Here is a 20834-nt window from a genome sequence, read left to right as displayed (position 1 = left end):
AGGAATACATTGAACCTGCAGTGGTGTATCGGAAACTAATACTGGTCTCACAGGAAAGGGTCAAAGAACCGACTGTAAGATGAGTCTCTGTTCTTGTATTTAATGCGGCTTTGTGCCTTTTGTATTTAATTCCGATGCGATCTCTGTGTTTCATCGTCAAAGTGAAGGTCCAAGGAATACATTGAACCTGCAGTGGAGTATCGGAAACTATTAGTGGTCTCACAGGAAAGAATCAATGCACAGACTCTAAGAAGACTCACTCCTCTTGCACTTAAGGCGGCATTGTGCCTTTTGTATTTAATTCCGAAGTAATTTCAGTGTATCATCGTCAACGTGAAGGTCCTAGGAATACATTGAGCCTGCAGTGGTGTATCGAAAACTAATACTGGTCTCACAGGGAGTGTTCAAGGCACAGACCGTAAGAACAGTCTCTATTCTTGTACTTAAGGCGGCATTGTGCCTTTTGTATTTATTTCCGATGCGATTTCTGTGTTTCATCGCCAATGTTAAGGTCCAAGGAATACAATGAACCTGCAGTTGTGTATCGAAAACTAATACTGGTCTCACAGGAAAGGATCTATGCACAGACTCTAAGAAGCCTCACTCTTTTTGCACTTAAGGCGGCATTGTGCCTTTTGTATGTAAATCCGATATAATTTCAGTGTTCCATTGTCAATGTGAATGTCCAAGAAATACATTGAACATGCAGTGGTGTATGGGAAAATAATATAGGTCTCACAGAAATGGATCAAAACACCGACTGTAAGAAGAGTCTCTATTCTCGTACTTAAGGCGGCATTGTGCCTTTTGTATTTAATTCCGATGCGATTTCTGTGTTTCATCGTCAATGTGAAGCTCCAAGGAATACATTGAACCTGCAGTGGTGTATCGGAAACTAATACTGGTCTCACAGGAGCTGCTCAAAGCACCGACTGTAAGAAGAGACTCTATTCTTGTACTTATGGCGGCATTGTGCCTTTTGTTTGTAATTACGATGTAATTTCAGTGTGTCATCGGCAATGTGAATGTCCAAGGAATACATTGAACCTGCAGTAGTGTATCGGAAACTAATATTGGTCTCACAGAAATGGATCAAAGCACCGACTGTAAGAACAGTTTCTATTCTCGTACATAAGGCGGCATTGTGCCTTTTGTTTTTAATTCCGATGCGATATCTGTGGTTCATCGTCAATGAGAAGGTCCAAGGTATACATTGAAAGTGCAGTGGTGTATCGGAAACTAATATTGGTCCCACAGGAAATGCTCAAATCACCGACTGCAAAAAGAGTCTCTATTCTTGTACTTAAGGCGGCATTGTGGCTTTTGTATTTAAATCCGATGCGATTTCAGTGTTTCATCGTAAATGTGTATGTCCAAGGAAAACATTGAACCTGCAGTGGTGTATAGGAAACTAATACTGGTCCCACAGGGAATGCTCAAAGCACCGACTGTAAGAAGAGTCTCGATTTTTGTACTTAAGGCGGCATTGTGCCTTTTGTATTTAATTCCGATGTAATTTCAGTGTTTCATCGTCAATGTGTATTTGCAATGAATACATTGAACCTGCAGTGGTGTATCGGAAACTAATACTGGTCTCACAGGAAAGGATCAAAGCTCAGACTCTAAGAAGTCTCACTCTTCTTGCACTTAAGGCGGCATTCTGCCGTTTGTATTTAATTCCGATGTAATTTCAGTGTTTCATCGTCAATGTGAATGTCCAAGGAATACATTGAACCTGCAGTGGTGTATCGGAAACTAATACTGGTCTCACAGGAAAGGATCAAAGAACCGACTGTAAGAAGAATCTCTATTCTTGTACTTAATGCGGCATTGTGCCTTTTGTATTTAATTCCGATGCGATTTCTGTGTTTCATCGTCAATGTGAAGGTCCAAGGAATACATTGAACCTGCAGTGGTGTATCGGAAACTAATGCTGGTCTCACAGGAAAGGATCGATGCACAGACTCTAAGAGGTCTCACTCTTCTTGCACTTAAGGCGGCATTATGCCTTTTCTATTTAATTCCGATGTAATTTCAGTGTTTCATCCTCAATGTGTATGTAAAAAGAATACATTGATCCTGCAGTGATGTATCGGAAACTAATATTGGTCTCATAGGAAAGGATCAAAGCGCAGACTCTAAGAAGTCTCACTCTTCTTGCACTTAAGGCTGCATTGCGACTTTTGTGTTAAATTCCGATGTATATTCAGAGTTTCATCGTCAATGTGTATGTCCAAGGAATACATTGAAACTGCAGTGGTGTATCGGAAAATAATATTTGTCTCACAGAAATGGATCAAAGCTCCGACTGTAAGAAGAGTTTCTATTCTCGTACATAAGGCGGCATTGTGCCTTTTGTTTTTAATTCCGATGCGATATCTGTGGTTCATCGTCAATGTGAAGGTCCAAGGTATACATTGAAAGTGCAGTGGTGTATCGGAAACTAATATTGGTCCCACAGGGAATGCTCGAATCACCGACTGCAACAAGAGTCTCTATTCTTGTACTTAAGGCGGCATTGTGCCTTTTGTTTTTAAATCCGATGCGATTTCAGAGTTTCATCGTAAATGTGTATGTCCAAGGAAAACATTGAACCTGCAGTGGTGTATTGGAAACAAATACTGGTCCCACAGGGAATGCTCAAAGCACCGACTCTAAGAAGTGTCTTGATTTTTGTACTTAAGGCGGCATTGTGCCTTTTGTATTTAATTCCGATGTAATTTCAGTGTTTCATCGTCAATGTGTATTTGCAATGAATACATTGAACCTGCAGTGGTGTATCGGAAACTAATACTGGTCTCACAGGAAAGGATCAAAGCACAGACTCTAAGAAGTCTCACTCTTCTTGCACTTAAGGCGGCATTCTGCCTTTTGTATTTAATTCCGATGTAATTTCAGTGTTTCATCGTCAATGTGTATTTGCAATGAATACATTGAATCTGCAGTGGTGTATCGGAAACTAATACTGGTCTCCCAGGGAATGCTCAAAGCACCGACTCTGAGAAGAATCTCTATTCTTGTACTTATGGCGGCATTTTGCGTTTTGTATTTTATTTCGATGCGATTTCTGTGTTTCATCGTCAAAGTGAAGGTCCAAGGTATACTAGAACCTACTGTGGTGTATCGGAAACTAATACTGGTCTTTATGGAAAGGATCAAAGCACAGACTTTAAGAAGTCTCACTCTTCTTGCACTTTTGGCGGCATTGTGCCTTTTGTATTTAATTCCGATGTAATTTCAATGTTTCATCGTCAATGTGTAAGTAAAATGAATACATTGAACCTGCAGTGGTGTATCGGATACTAATACTGGTCTCATAGGAAAAGATCAAAGCACAGACTCAAAGAAGTCTCACTGTTCTTGCACTTAAGGCGACATTGTGCCTTTTGTATTTAATTCCGATGTAATTTCAGTGTTTCATCGTCAATGTGTAAGTGAAAGGAATACATTGAACCAGCAGTGGTGTATCGGAAACTAATACTATTCTCATACGAAAGGATCAAAGCACAGACTCTAAGATGTCTCACTCTTCTTGCTTTTAAGGCGGCATTGTGCCTTTTCTATTTAATTATGATGTAATTTCAGTGTTTCATCGTCAATGTGAATGTCCAAGGAATACATTGAACCTGCAGTGGTGTATCGGAAACTAATACCGGTCTCACTGGAAGGGATCAAAACACCGACAGTAAGACGAGTCTCTATTTTTGTACTAAAGGCGTCATTGTGCCTTTTGTATTTAATTCCGATGCGATTTCTGTGTTTCATCGTCAATGTGAAGGTCCAAGGAATACATTGCACCCGCAGTGGCGTTTCGGAACCTAATACTGGTCTCACAGGAAAGGATCAAAGCACAGACTCTACGAAGTCTCACTCTTCTTGCACTTAAGGCGGCATTGTTCCTTTTGTATTTAATTCCGATGTAATTTCAGTGTTTCATCGTCAATGTGTATGTCTAAGGAATACATTGAACATGCAGTGGTGTATCGGAATGTAATACTGGTCTCACAGGGAATGCACAAAGCACCGACTGTAAGAAGAGTTCCGATTCTTGTACTTAATGCGGCATTGTGCCTTTTGTATTTAAATCCGATGCGATATCTGTGTTTCATCGTCAATGTGAAGGTCCAAGAAATACATTGAACCTGCAGTGGTGTATCGGAAACTAATACTGGTCTCACAGGAGCTGCTCAAAGCACCGACTGTAAGAAGAGACTCTATTCTTGTACTTAAGGCGGCATTGTGCCATTTGTATTTAATTCCGATAAGATTTCTGTGTTTCATCGCCAATGTGAAGGTCCAAGGATTACTTTGAACCTGCAGTGGTGTATCGGAATCGTATATTGGTCTCACAGGAAAGGACCAAAGATGAGACACTAAGAAGTCTCACTCTTCTTGCATTTAAGGCGGCATTGTGCATTTTGTATTTAATTTTGATGTAATTTCAGTGTTTCATCGTAAATGTGAATGCCCAAGGTATACATTGAACCTGCAGTGGTGTATCGTAAGCAAATACTGGTCTCACAGGAAAGGATCAATGCACAGACTCTTAGAAGTGTCACTCTTCTTGCACTAAAGGCGGCATTGTGCTTTTTGTATTTAATTTTGATGTAATTTCAGTGGTTGCATCGTCAGTGTGAATGTCCAAGGAATACATTGAACCTGCAGTGGTGTATCGGAAACTAATACTGGTCTCACAGGAAAGGATCAAAGCACAGACTCTAAGAAGTCTCACTCTTCTTGCATTTAAGGCGTCATTGTGCCTTTTGTATTTAATTCCGATGTAATGTTAATGTTTCGTCGTCAATGTGTATGTAAAAGGAATACATTGAACCTGCAGTGGTGTATCGGTAACTAATACTGGTCTCACAGGAAAGGGTCAAAGAACCGACTGTAAGAAGAGTCTCTGTTCTTGTATTTAATGCGGCTTTGTGCCTTTTGTATTTAATTCCGATGCGATCTCTGTGTTTCATCGTCAAAGTGAAGGTCCAAGGAATACATTGAACCTGCAGTGGAGAATCGGAAACTATTAGTGGCCTCACAGGAAAGAATCAATGCATAGACTCTAAGAAGTCTCACTCCTCTTGCACTTAAGGCGGCATTGTGCCTTTTGTATTTAATTCCGATGTAATTTCAGTGTTTCATCGTCAATGTGTATTTGCAATGAATACATTGAACCTGCAGTGGTGTATCGGTAACTAACACTGGTCTCCCAGGGAATGCTCAAAGCACCGACTCTGAGAAGAGTCTCTATTCTTGTACTTAAGGCGGCATTTTGCGTTTTGTATTTTATTTCGATGCGATTTCTGTGTTTCATCGTCAATGTGAAGGTCCAAGGTATACTAGAACCTGCTGTGGTGTATCGGAAACTAATACTGGTCTTTATGGAAAGGATCAAAGCACAGACTTTAAGAAGTCTCACTCTTCTTGCACTTAAGGCGGCATTGTGCCTTTTGTATTTAATTCCGATGTAATTTCAATGTTTCATCGTCAATGTGTAAGTAAAATGAATACATTGAACCTGCAGTGGTGTATCGGATACTAATACTGGTCTCATAGGAAAAGATCAAAGCACAGACTCAAAGAAGTCTCACTCTTCTTGCACTTAAGGCGACATTGTGCCCTTTGTATTTAATTCCGATGTAATTTCAGTGTTTCATCGTCAATGTGAATGTCCAAGGAATACATTGAACCTGCAGTGGTGTATCGGAAACTAATACCGGTCTCACTGGAAGGGATCAAAACACCGACAGTAAGACGAGTCTCTATTTTTGTACTAAAGGCGTCATTGTGCCTTTTGTATTTAATTCCGATGCGATTTCTGTGTTTCATCGTCAATGTGAAGGTCCAAGGAATACATTGCACCCGCAGTGGTGTTTCGGAACCTAATACTGGTCTCACAGGAAAGGATCAAAGCACAGACTCTACGAAGTCTCACTCTTCTTGCACTTAAGGCGGCATTGTGCCTTTTGTATTTAATTCCGATGTAATTTCAGTGTTTCATCGTCAATGTGTATGTCTAAGGAATACATTGAACATGCAGTGGTGTATCGGAATGTAATACTGGTCTCACAGGAAATGCTCAAAGCACCGACTGTAAGAAGAGTTCCGATTCTTGTACTTAAGGCGGCATTGTGCCTTTTGTATTTAAATCCGATGCGATATCTGTTTTTCATCGTCAATGTGAAGGTCCAAGAAATACATTGAACCTGCAGTGGTGTATCGGAAACTAATACTGGTCTCACAGGAGCTGCTCAAAGCACCGACTGTAAGAAGAGACTCTATTCTTGTACTTAAGGCGGCATTGTGCCATTTGTATTTAATTCCGATAAGATTTCTGTGTTTCATCGCCAATGTGTAGGTCCAAGGATTACTTTGAACCTGCAGTGGTGTATCGGAATCGTATATTGGTCTCACAGGAAAGGACCAAAGATCAGACACTAAGAAGTCTCACTCTTCCTGCATTTAAGGCGGCATTGTGCATTTTGTATTTAATTTTGATGTAATTTCAGTGTTTCATCGTAAATGTGAATGCCCAAGGTACACATTGAACCTGCAGTGGTGTATCGTAAGCTAATACTGGTCTCACAGGAAAGGATCAAAGCACAGACTCTTAGAAGTGTCACTCTTCTTGCACTAAAGGCGGCATTGTGCTTTTTGTATTTAATTTTGATGTAATTTCAGTGGTTGCATCGTCAGTGTGAATGTCCAAGGAATACATTGAACCTGCAGTGGTGTATCGGAAACTAATACTGGTCTCACAGGAAAGGATCAAAGCTCAGACTCTAAGAAGTCTCACTCTTCTTGCATTTAAGGCGTCATTGTGCCTTTTGTATTTAATTCCGATGTAATGTTAATGTTTCATCGTCAATGTGTATGTAAAAGGAATACATTGAACCTGCAGTGGTGTATCGGAAACTAATACTGGTCTCACAGGAAAGGGTCAAAGAACCGACTGTAAGAAGAGTCTCTGTTCTTCTATTTAATGCGGCTTTGTGCCTTTTGTATTTAATTCCGATGCGATCTCTGTGTTTCATCGTCAAAGTGAAGGTCCAAGGAATACATTGAACCTGCAGTTGTGTATCGAAAACTAATACTGGTCTCACAGGAAAGGATCAAAGCCCAGACTCTAAGAAGCCTCATTCCTCTTGCCCTTAAGGCGGCATTGTGCCTTTTGTATTTAATTCCGATTTAATTTCAGTGTTTCATCGACAATGTGTATGTCCAAGGAATACATTGAACCTGCAGTGGTGTATGGGAAAATAATATTGGTCTCACAGAAATGGTTCAAAACACCGACTGTAAGAAGAGTCTCTATTCTCGTACTTAAGGCGGCATTGTGCCTTTTGTATTTAATTCCGATGCGATTTCTGTGTTTCATTGTCAATGTGAAGGTCCAAGGAATACATTGAACCTGCAGTGGTGTATCGGAAACTAATACTGGTCTCACAGGAGCTGCTCAAAGCACCGACTGTAAGGAGAGACTCTATTCTTGTACTAATGGCGGCATTGTGCCTTTTGTTTGTAATTACGATGTAATTTCAGTGTTTCATCGGCAATGTGAATGTCCAAGGATTACATTGAACCTGCAGTGGTGTATCGGAAACTAATATTGGTCTCAGAGAAATGGATCAAAGCACCGACTGTAAGAACATTTTCTATTCTCGTACATAAGGCGGCATTGTGCCTTTTGTTTTTAATTCCGATGCGATATCTGTGGTTCATCGTCAATGAGAAGGTCCAAGGTATACATTGAAAGTGCAGTGGTGTATCGGAAACTAATATTGGTCCCACAGGAAATGCTCAAATCACCGACTGCAAAAAGAGTCTCTATTCTTGTACTTATGGCGGCATTGTGCCTTTTGTATTTAAATCCGATGTGATTTCAGTGTTTCATCGTAAATGTGTATGTCCAATGAAAACATTGAACCTGCAGTGGTGTATAGGAAACTAATACTGGTCCCACAGGGAATGCTCAAAGCACCGACTGTAAGAAGAGTCTCGATTTTTGTACTTAAGGCGGCATTGTGCCTTTTGTATTAAATTCCGATGTAATTTCAGTGTTTCATCGTCAATGTGTATTTGCAATGAATACATTGAACCTGCAGTGGTGTATCGGAAACTAATACTGGTCTCACAGGAAAGGATCAAAGCACAGACTCTAAGAAGTCTCACTCTTCTTGCACTTAAGGCGGCATTCTGCCTTTTGTATTTAATTCCGATGTAATTTCAGTGTTTCATCGTCAATGTGTATTTGCAATGAATACATTGAACCTGCAGTGGTGTATCGGTAACTAACACTGGTCTCCCAGGGAATGCTCAAAGCACCGACTCTGCGAAGAGTCTCTATTCTTGTACTTAAGGCGGCATTTTGCGTTTTGTATTTTATTTCGATGCGATTTCTGTGTTTCATCGTCAATGTGAAGGTCCAAGGTATACATAGAACCTGCTGTGGTGTATCGGAAACTAATACTGGTCTCAGTGGAAAGGATCAAAGCACAGACTATAAGAAGTCTCACTCTTCTTGCACTTAAGGCGGCATTGTGCCTTTTGTATTTAATTCCGATGTAATTTCTGTGTTTCATCGTCAATGTGTAAGTAAAAGGAATACATTGAAACTGCAGTGGTGTATCGGAAACTAATACTGGTCTCATAGGAAAAGATCAAAGCACAGACCCAAAGAAGATTCACTCTTCTTGCACTTAAGGCGGCATTGTGCCTTTCGTATTTAATTCCGATGTAATTTCAGTGTTTCATCGTCAATGTGTAAGTGAAAGAATTACATTGAACGTGCAGTGGTGTATCGGAAACTAAAACTGTTCTCATAGGAAAGGATCAAAGCACAGACTCCAAGAAATCTCACTCTTCTTGCAATTAAGGCGGCATTGTGCCTTTTCTATGTAATTATGATGTAATTTCAGTGCTTCATCGTCAATGTGAATGTCAAAGGAATACATTGAACCTGCAGTGGTGTATCGGAAACTAATACTGGTCTCACAGGAAAGGATCAAAGCACAGACTCTAAGAAGTCTCACTCTTCTTGCACTTAAGGCGGCATTGTGCCTTTTGTATTTTATTCCCATGTAGTGTTAGTGTTTCATCGTCAATGTGTATGTAAAAGGAATACATTGAACCTGCAGTGGTATATCGGAAACTAATACTGGCCTCATAGGAAAGGATCAAAGCACAGACTCTAAGAAGTCTCACTCTTCTTGCATTTAAGGCGGCATTGTGCCTTTTGTATTTAACTCCGATGTAATTTCAGTGTTTCATCGTCAATGTGAATGTCCAAGGAATACATTGAACCTGCAGTGGTGTATCGGAAACTAATACTGGTCTCACAGGAAAGGATCAAAGAACCGACTGTAAGAAGAATCTCTATTCTTGTACTTATTGCGGCATTGTGCCTTTCGTATTTAATTCCGATGCGATTTCTGTGTTTCATCGTCAATGTGAAGGTCCAAGGAATACATTGAACCTGCAGTGGTGTATCGGAAACTAATGCTGGTCTCACAGGAAAGGATCGATGCACAGACTCTAAGAGGTCTCACTCTTCTTGCACTTAAGGCGGCATTATGCCTTTTCTATTTAATTCCGATGTAATTTCAGTGTTTCATCCTCAATGTGTATATAAAAAGAATACATTGAACCTGCAGTGATGTATCGGAAACTAATATTGGTCTCATAGGAAAGCATCAAAGCGCAGACTCTAAGAAGTCTCACTCTTCTTGCACTTAAGGCTGAATTGCGACTTTTGTGTTAAATTCCGATGTATATTCAGAGTTTCATCGTCAATGTGTATGTCCAAGGAATACATTGAAACTGCAGTGGTGTATCGGAAAATAATATTGGTCTCACAGAAATGGATCAAAGCTCCGACTGTAAGAAGAGTTTCTATTCTCGTACATAAGGCGGCATTGTGCCTTTTGTTTTTAATTCCGATGCGATATCTGTGGTTCATCGTCAATGTGAAGGTCCAAGGTATACATTGAAAGTGCAGTGGTGTATCGGAAACTAATATTGGTCCCACAGGGAATGCTCAAATCACCGACTGCAACAAGAGTCTCTATTCTTGTACTTAAGGCGGCATTGTGCCTTTTGTATTTAAATCCGATGCGATATCAGAGTTTCATCGTAAATGTGTATGTCCAAGGAAAACATTGAACCTGCAGTGGTGTATCGGAAACTAATACTGGTCTCACAGGAAAGGATCAAAGCACAGACTCTAAGAAGTCTCACTCTTCTTGCACTTAAGGCGGCATTCTGCCTTTTGTATTTAATTCCGATGTAATTTCAGTGTTTCATCGTCAATGTGTATTTGCAATGAATACATTGAATCTGCAGTGGTGTATCGGAAACTAATACTGGTCTCCCAGGGAATGCTCAAAGCACCGACTCTGAGAAGAATCTCTATTGTTGTACTTAAGGCGGCATTTTGCGTTTTGTATTTTATTTCGATGCGATTTCTGTGTTTCATCGTCAATGTGAAGGTCCAAGGTATACTAGAACCTGCTGTGGTGTATCGGAAACTAATACTGGTCTTTATGGAAAGGATCAAAGCACAGACTTTAAGAAGTCTCACTCTTCTTGCACTTAAGGCGGCATTGTGCCTTTTGTATTTAATTCCGATGTAATTTCAATGTTTCATCGTCAATGTGTAAGTAAAAGGAATACATTGAACCTGCAGTGGTGTATCGGATACTAATACTGGTCTCATAGGAAAAGATCAAAGCACAGACTCAAAGAAGTCTCACTCTTCTTGCACTTAAGGCGACATTGTGCCTTTTGTATTTAATTCCGATGTAATTTCAGTGTTTCATCGTCAATGTGTAAGTGAAAGGAATACATTGAACCAGCAGTGGTGTATCGGAAACTAATACTATTCTCATACGAAAGGATCAAAGCACAGACTCTAAGATGTCTCACTCTTCTTGCTTTTAAGGCGGCATTGTGCCTTTTCTATGTAATTATGATGTAATTTCAGTGTTTCATCGTCAATGTGAATGTCCAAGGAATACATTGAACCTGCAGTGGTGTATCGGAAACTAATACCGATCTCACTGGAAGGGATCAAAGCACCGACAGTAAGACGAGTCTCTATTTTTGTACTAAAGGCGGCATTGTGCCTTTTGTATTTAATTCCGATGCGATTTCTGTTTTCATCGTCAATGCGAAATTCCAAGGTATACATTGAACCTGCAGTGGTATATCGGAAACTAATACTGGTCTGTCAGGAAAGGATCAAAGCACAGACTCTAAGAAGTCTCACTCTTCTTCCACTTAAGACGGCATTTTGAATTTTGCATTTTAATTCCGATGTAATTTCAGTGTTTCAACGTCAATGTGTATGTAAAAGGAATACATTGAACCTGCAGTGGTGTATCGGAAACTAATACTGGTCTCACAGGAAAAGATCAAAGCACAGACTCAAAGAAGTCTCACTCTTCTTGCACTTAAGGCGACATTGTGCCTTTTGTATTTAATTCCGATGTAATTTCAGTGTTTCATCGTCAATGTGAAAGTCCAAGGAATACATTGAACCCGCAGTGGTATATCGGAAACTAATATTGGTCTCACAGAAATGGATCAAAGCACCGACTGTAAGAAGAGTTTCTATTCTCGTACTTAAGGCGGCATTGTGCCTATTGTATTTAATTCCGATGCGATATCTGTGTTTCATCGTCGATGTGAAGGTCCAAGGTATACATTGAAAGTGCAGTGGTGTATCGGAAACTAATACTGGTCTCACAGGGAATGCTCAAAGCACCGACACTGAGAAGAGTCTCTATTCTTGTACTTAATTCGGCATTTTGCGTTTTGTATTTTATTCCGATACGATTTCTGTGTTTCATCGTCAATGTTAAGGTCCAAGGTATACATCGAACCTGCAGTGGTGTATATGAAACTAATACTTGTCTCACTGGAAAAATTCAAAGCACAGAATCAAAGAAATCTCACTCTTCTTGCACTTAAGGGGGCATTGTGCCTTTTGTATTTAATTCCGATGTAATTTCAGTGTTTCATCGTCAATGTGTATGTAAAAGGAATTCATTGAAACTGAGTGGTGTATCGGAAAGTAATACTGCTCTCATAGGAAACGATCAAAGCACAGACTCTAACACTTCTCACTCTTCTTAAACTTAATGCGGCATTGTGCCTTTTGTTTTTAATTCCGATGTAATTTCAGTGTTTCATCGTCAATGTGAACGTCCCAGGAATACATTGAACTTGCAGTGGTGTATCGGAAACTAATACTTGCCTGGCAGGAAAGGATCAAAGCACATACACTAAGAAGTCTCACTCTTCTTGTACTTATGGCGTCATTGTGCCTTTTGTATTTAATTCCGAGGTAATTTCAGTGTAACATCGTCAATGTGAAGGTCCAAGGAATACATTGTACCTGCAGTGGTGAATCGGAAACTAATACTGGTCTCACAGGAAAGGATCATAGTACAGACTCTTGGAAGTCTCACCCTTCTTGCACTTAAGGCGGCATTGTGCCTTTTGTATTTAATTCCGATGTAATTTCAGTGTTTCACCGTCAATGTGAAGGTCCTAGGAGTACATTGAGCCTGCAGTGTTGAATCGAAAACTAATACTGGTCTCACAGGTAGTGTTCATGGCACAGACTGTAAGAAGAGTCTCTTTTCTTGTACTTAGGGCGATCTTGTGCCTTTTGTATTTAATTCCGATGCGATTTCTGTGTTTCATCGCCAATGTGAAGGTCCAAGGATTACTTTGAACCTGCAGTGGTGTATCGGAAACTAATACTGGTCTCACAGGAAAGGAACAAAGCACAGACTCTAAGAAGTCTCACTCCTCTTGAATTTAAGGCGGCATTGTGCCTTTTGTATTTAATTCCGATGTAATTTCAGTGTTTCATTGTCAATGTGAATGTCCAAGGAATACATTGAACCTGGAGTGGTGTATCGGAAACTAATACTGGTCTCACAGGGAATGCTCAAAACACCCACTGTAAGAAGAGTCTCTATTCTTGTACTTAAGGCGGCATTGTGCGTTTTCTATTTAATTCCGACGCGATATCTGTGTTTCATCGTCGATGTGAAGGTCCAAGGAATACATTGAACCTGCAGTGGTGTATCGGAAACGAATACTGGTCTCACAGGGAATGCTTAAAGCACCGACTGTAAGAAGAGTCTCTAGTCTTGTACTTAAGGCGGCATTGTGCATTTTGTATTTAATTCCGATGCGATTTCTGTGTTTCATCGTCAAAGTGAAGGTGCAAGGAATACATTGAACCTGCAGTGGTGTATCGGAAACTAATACTGGTCTCACTGGAAAGGATCAAAACACAGATTTTAAGAAGTCTCACTCTTCTTGCACTTAAAGCGTCATTCTGCCTTTTGTATTTTATTCCGATGTAATTTCAGTGTTTAATCGTTAATGTGTATTTCCACGGAATACATTGAACCTGCAGTGGTGTATCGGAAACTAATACTGGTCTCACAGGGAATGCTCAAAGCACCGACACTGAGAAGAGTCTCTATTCTTGTACTTAATTCGGCATTTTGCGTTTTGTATTTTATTCCGATGCGATATCTGTGTTTCATCGTCAATGTGAAGGTCCAAGGTATACATCGAACCTGCAGTGGTGTATATGAAACTAATACTTGTCTCACAGGAAAAATTCAAAGCACAGAATCTAAGAAATCTCACTCTTCTTGCACTTAAGGGGGCATTGTGCCTTTTGTATTTATTTCCGATGTAATTTCAGTGTTTCATCGTCAATGTGTATGTAAAAGGAATTCATTGAAACTGAGTGGTGTATCGGAAAGTAATACTGCTCTCATAGGAAACGATCAAAGCACAGACTCTAACACTTCTCACTCTTATTAAACTTAATGCGGCATTGTGCCTTTTGTTTTTAATTCCGATGTAATTTCAGTGTTTCATCGTCAATGTGAACGTCCAAGGAATACATTGAACTTGCAGTGGTGTATCGGAAACTAATACTTGCCTGGCAGGAAAGAATCAAAACACATACACTAAGAAGTCTCACTCTTCTTGTACTTATGGCGTCATTGTGCCTTTTGTATTTAATTACGAGGTAATTTCATTGTAACATCGTCAATGTGAAGGTCCAAGGAATACATTGAACCTGCAGTGGTGAATCGGAAACTAATACTGGTCTGTCAGGAAAGGATCATAGTACAGACTCTTGGAAGTCTCACCCTTCTTGCACTTAAGGCGGCATTTTGCCTTTTGCATTTTAATTCCGATGTAATTTCAGTGTTTCGTCGTCAATGTGTATGTAAAAGGAATACATTGAACCTGCAGTGTGTAGGGAAGCAGCCTACTCACGCTGTAGTAAATTCACATCAGTTTCCATTGTGTGTCAGCCAGTCTGCTGTAACTAGCTCTGACGTCATAAAAGTTGCGCAATACCTTAAAAATCAAGCAAATGAACTAAAACTTTTCTAGCATGTCAGAAATAATACTAAATTAATGTGTGTTAAATATTAGTTCGATAACTTCAGCCATTTCCGAGATTTGGACGTTTTTCTGGAAAAATCATTGGCGCAACAGAACAGAGCTAGAGACTTCAAAATTTATATTTAGATTCATCTTTCATAATGATTTAATAAAAACAGTACTTTGGATTTCACAAATTAAGACTTTAGTGGAAATTCATGATTTTCTGGTTTTCATCTCAAAACTGAAGGAAGCAAGATAGATTAAGTAGGCTAGTAAATAAGGCTAGGATGTTTAGATTTAAATAGGTTGGAGGTCCGCTATGATTATGAAAATGTGTAAAGTTTCTTTTTAATACCTATAAAATTATAGCGATAGCGGATCTCCACAGGGCCAGTTCAGAGCTCATCTGCTGCGTGCAGGGTAATTAGATTAATTCTCTCGCCCAAAGTATTCAACTTAGCCACGTCAAAATTTTGTTATCAATACTTACCTGCGTGCTGAATGCACGTTTAAATTAAGAGCTTCTTCGGCCATCAGCCAAAGAAGCTATAAATTATTATGTAACTTGAAGTGGTGCGTTACTAGCCCAGCGGCTAGTCGGGAGAGCGGAATTGATCAGGCGATCCCTCAGCCGTCCGCACCGCGGCTTTATATATAAGAACACTGCGCGAGGAAGCAAGGCCCCAGTTCTCTCCAGACGCTGAATGACACGCCATCTGTGTCGGTAGTCGCGTCGCATCAGTGTATCTGCTACAAATAGCCTCGGGTGCCGTATTAAGTTACTAGAGATACGCGGAACCATGAGAACATTTCATGTGAAGTGTTAATTCTGGAATGATTTTCATTAACTAGCTTCAGTTTGCGTATTGTCGTATTTTCACGTGCCGTCGCGGGACAGACATTCTACCAAATATTTAGCGTGGCGTTTGATGAAGTATTTTCATCAAATTATGGCGAGCATTCTTTTTAACATTTGATTCGGACAATTATAGTTGCATCAGCGCATTAGACTCTGAACTGTTCTGTTAGTTAGGTTGTAGGGATACTTGTGTTTATATTAGTGAATTTCAGAATATACTCAACTATTTTGGAAAACCGTTTTTGATTAGAAATCCCGGGCAATCTCCTAATTCCTCAGAGCTATAAGCTGCAGCTATAAGAACATTCTCAGGTAAAGTGGGCACTACGATATCTATTTACTGCCTCCAAGTTTTATTAAATCACTTTCTGGGGGTCACGGAGTAAATAGAGAGCCAGTGTTGAGAACGGCAAAAGACAGCAATAACAACATTCCAAAAGCCAGAACTGAATCTACATGCAAGAGTTTATACAGTAGATTAATTTTACAAAACTCATCCGCCGCCCCACATATGGTGCATCGGCCGGGAAATCAACTAAGTGAAAGTGATTTTTAACTATTCGGATTCGCGAATGAAATGCGACACGCAACTGAGTATAAAACAGTGAATGTGTTACGTGTGCATGTGGACGACGCAATTGGATTAACAACGCATCTGGATTGACGGAGCTGGCACTGAGTCTAGCGGTGCTGCCGGCATCGCGAGAAGCCAGTCTCGCCGCACCGCAGTCGTCCCCTGGAGCAGCCGGCGCAGAGCCTGCAATTGCGGGCCACGCAAACACACAACAGCCGTCGGAGAGCCGTCCGCAGCTCAACGTGCCACGTCGCATCAGGAATCCTGGTACGCCGCGCCGGCAACGCCATACGTCGTGCAGAAGGAACTAAGTTAAGTGAAAAGCTGTTAAAAATTTTACTAACCTGCACTAAAAGACTGTCGGCGATGGAACCGTCAAAAGAAGCTGAGGTTAAACTTAAATCAGAACCTATGTCTGTTGAGGGAACTGTAAATACAGACAACGGTTCGAGTGTAAATATGCATGAAAGTAGTAATGTTAAAGTGAAATATGAAGTATTGTCTCCTGACAGTAGTGTGGGAAGGGGCAATGATTCAATAATAGAGACCCCTGTAGTAAAGCGGAAAGTAGAAATTGTAAATTTATTGGATGATAGTTTCTCTGATGAATTAAAAACGAAACAGTCATCAGAAATGGTAGAGTTTAAGAAGGAGAAGTTAGAGATGACTAATCAATCAGAAGTTTCATTTGGTTTTGATGATTCTGGTATTGGAGCTAGTTTTTTGTCACCTGCGTGTGATAAAAAGCCAGCTCGTGAGCAACCCAAAGATGCTGGGGCTGTTGATTTAAATGTTATATTACAAGCAATAGCTGCCAGTCAAACAAATTTTAATATGCGGTTTGAGGCAATGAACAATAAATTAGAATCCAATAATGCTGAAATAGCTGCCAGTAATGCACAAATGACAGCTGAATTAAAGTCTGAAATAAATGAACAGGTCAAAAGCAGTAATGCTGAGTTAAAGTCTGAAATAAGTGAACAGGTCAAAAGCAGTAATGCTGAAATGTCAGCCAGTAATGCTAGGATGAACGCTGAATTAAAGTCTGAAATTTTGGCCAGCCAAACAAATTTTAATAAACGATTGGAGGTAATGGACGATACCTTCAAGGCTGGTTGCAATAAGTTGAAAGAGGATCTAGACAGTTTGAATTACAAAATTGATTGCAATCATGAGGATATTAAGAAAAAGGTTGCTCAACAGTTTTCTGAAATGTATAAGACAATAAAATCCGAAGTCGCTGAGGTTCGCAAAGACTTCCAAATGGAAGATGCGAAGCTGGAGCACAAGTTAACAGAAAAGATCGAGGCGGAGTCTGAACTGTGCTCAGATAGATTTAAAGATGTTAATATAAAAGTAAACGTATGTCAAGCAGACGTAGATGCAATTAAAACTGATACTACTCATATTGTACAAAGAGTAGATAATGTTGAATTGAGAGTAGAAAATATCAGTACTAACATTGCTAACATTGAGAGTAAAGTAGCTTCAGTAACTTCTGGTAATGGTAGTATACAACAAGTTGTAGCTGCAAACGCCGCTTTTATCGGGTGTCGGCAGTTCTTGCGGTTCGATCCAGATAAAAATATCCATCCGCTAGATTTCTGGAACGATTTTGAAGATGTGATTCCACCAACTTGGTCTGAGCGAGAGAAAATCTCATTTATTAGAAGCCATTTAGCAGGTGACGCCATGCGTTGGTCAGCTGATGTTATGTTGAAATGTAAAACATTAGCGGAATTTAAAACAGCTCTTATTAATGAATACTGGTCTAGCAATAAGCAAAATGAAGTGTTGAGAGAATTTTGGAGTGGAAAACGCTTCAATGCAGGCAAGGAATCTATTAAAGAGTTTGCTAGGTCATGGATTTCACGTTTGTCACATTTGGCGGAAAAGCTAAAACCAGAAATGATTATACTAGGTCTGGAAGCCAAACAGCCATGGTACTGGCAAACTAGAATTATATCAGCCCCTAGAGACAATCTGGATCGTTTCATTGAATATTTGGAACGTGTAGAACGTGTTGCTGCCAATGAGGAGCAAGCACGTAATAACCGTAATGCCAATAATAATAATAGTAATTTTAGGATCGAGCAAAATGGCAGTGTAAACATCAGAACAGTAGGTGTTCGTCATCCTAAGAGAGATAGGAATTGGGGAAATAATTATCAGAACCAACAATGGCGTCCAAGGGATAATAATTTTGTTCCAAACAGAAATACGCATGTAAACAACAGTACGGAAAGTAAGGCTATGCCAGCTAACTATAATGAAAATAAAGGAAACAGTAGTAGACCTAGGCAGGAAAACTAGTTCCCGTCTATGAGGACACTGGCGCTCACCAGGCGGTTACTTTTCCTAAGCCAGTAGTTAAGGGAATTGGTAAGACAGATCAGAATACTCAAACTGAAGAGATGGATGAAATGTCGGTAGCACCTAAGGATACAACAGAAATATTAGATCACTCACAGTATTTGATAGATACCGTGTTAGAGACGCTTTCTAAGTGGGAAGAGAAAGAGAAGCCGCAGCAGTGTAACAGTAGGGATGAGCTACAAAATACTGAATTGACAGGTGAAGAAGCAGAAGAAATTCATGCTTATATTTACGATGAGGATGATGTGCTCTTATCTAAAGTGCCTGTGCAGGATGTTGATAATGTACTAATAGATTTAGGACAGGAGATAAGTGAGAATGTAGAGGGTAGGCTGTTGAGGGTCGATGAACCCAGTAGCTGTGACCAGTTGTCACGTGAAAAGGAAACCGACGATAATGGTGAAAGTGGTTTAGCTGTAACTAATGTTATGCCCTGTCTGGAGGCGCAGAATTGCTCAGACTACAGTAATTTGGGTCATGTTCAGCAAACTAAATGTAATGAAGTCGTGCGGTGTTTCGATTTAAAATTAATAGACCGACTGGAAAAGGCAGCTGAAAATGTAATTCAGGAAACCCCTACACACTGTGACCTAAATGTAATGAAGACAGATGTCGATCACTTTAGTTGGAGACAAATCCAAAAGGAACTACTAGATGAATGTGAGGAACCACCTGTACAACCTAGAATAAGCCACCCTATAATAATAGTGAATATGTTGGGTATCAAGGTACGTTGTCTCTTAGACAGTGGAAGTGAGGTGAGTGCAATATCTCAGTCCTTCTTTGATGCATTGCCTGGTAAAGACAAACTTACAGTAATGAGGGTATCAGGACTAAGAATAATTGGTGCTACTGGCAAGGTTTCAAAAACGGTAAAGCAAGAAGCTTTACTGCCCTTTAACATTAATGGTAATTTAATTGATCATCCATGTTTAATTGTAAACAATCTCAGTATTGAGGTTTTAATTGGCATAGATTTCTTGTCAAAATATCAGAGTGTTGTTGACTTTGAAAGAAGACAGTTAAAAATGGTCTTGCCAATAACCGGAGTAATTATAGTACCTTTTAGTGATAAACATGTAGTAACTGATCATGAAACTTGGGAGCTGCCTATACGAGTTCTGAAAAACAGGAGATATTGGGACGAAGGTGTTAATCGTAATGACAATAAGCTGAACACAGAAGAAGAAGAAGAAGCAATTATTTTAGACAAAATAGAAGCTAAATTGCAGGAAATCGATAGGATTTCAGACAATCAAAAGGAAGAACTGAGACAGGTTCTAAAAAGGCATCATAAGGTATTTTCGGATCGACCTGGCATAGTCAAGGGTTATGAATGTCATTTACAAGTGAAACCCGGCCAAGTGTTTTTCAGGAAGCCATACCAAATACATGTAGCTAGGAAGGAGGCAGTTCGGAAGGAGATACAGAAAATGCTAGAGTGGGGTGTGATTGAAAAAGCGGTCAGTGAGTACAATAATCCTCTTGTTGTTGTACCAAAAAGAGACGGGAGTGTCAGATTGGTCTTGGACGCTCGTTGGTTGAATGAAATAGTGGTTAGGGAAAGTGATAGACCGCAGAACATGGACGAGTTACTGCAAAAATTCCGGGGAGTAAAATTCTTAACGTCCATGGACATCACGTGTGGGTATTGGAATTTGCCACTGGCGGAAAATTCAAGGAAGTACACAGCTTTCTTGTACGAAGGAGTTTGTTACCAATACCGTGTGGTACCTTTCGGACTTAATATCTCTGTTTGTGCCTTCGTACGTGTGATGTGCCATGTTTTAGGACCAGCTTTAAGCAATAAAGTAACAGTTTACGTAGATGATCTATTAATAGCAACTCCTACCTGGGAAGAACACATAGCTTTATTAGGGAAAGTGTTAGAGGGTATTGAGAGAGGTGGCATGAAACTAAAGATTGAAAAGACAGAGTGCGTTAAAGAAGAAATAGGTTTCTTGGGATATAGAATAAGTGGAAAAGGTATTCTGCCTGACCCAGGCAAGCTAGCAGTTATTGAAAAATTTGAGGCTCCCAGAAACAAGAAGCAATTGAGATCAATGTTCGGTCTTTTCGGTTTCTATAGACGTTTTGTTAGTGATCAGGCTTTTAATGCTCCCTGTCTTCACCTCCTGCTGAAAAAGAATACCCCTTGGGTTTGGACAGCAGAATGTCAACAGGCGTTTGAGGTACTTAAACAATCTTTAATTATTAGTCCAATTTTGCATCATCCTGACTTTGAAAAACCATTCTGTATGTCTGTTGATGCTAGTGGCTATGGTATAGCTGTGGAGATATTCCAAATAGAAATAGAGAACGAACAAGAAGTGCACAAGACTATAGCTTTCGCAAGTCGATCTTTACAGGCAGCAGAGAGAAATTATGGCATCTCAGAATTGGAAGCATTAGCAATTGTATTTGGGGTACAGAAGTTTGAGCAGTATTTATTAGGTAACAAGATAATTGTTTACAGTGACCATAAGGCATTGACCTTTTTAAAGACCTGTAAGTTGAGGAATTCTCGTTTGGTAAGATGGTCTTTGTATCTCCAGCAGTTTGACCTTGAGGTTAGGTATATTCAAGGGAAAG

This window comes from Schistocerca serialis, chromosome 3, assembly GCF_023864345.2.
Source record: "Schistocerca serialis cubense isolate TAMUIC-IGC-003099 chromosome 3, iqSchSeri2.2, whole genome shotgun sequence".
Classification (NCBI taxonomy): domain Eukaryota; kingdom Metazoa; phylum Arthropoda; class Insecta; order Orthoptera; family Acrididae; genus Schistocerca; species Schistocerca serialis.
The sequence above is the reverse complement of the archived record's forward strand: the minus strand, read 5'-3'. Positions refer to the sequence as shown.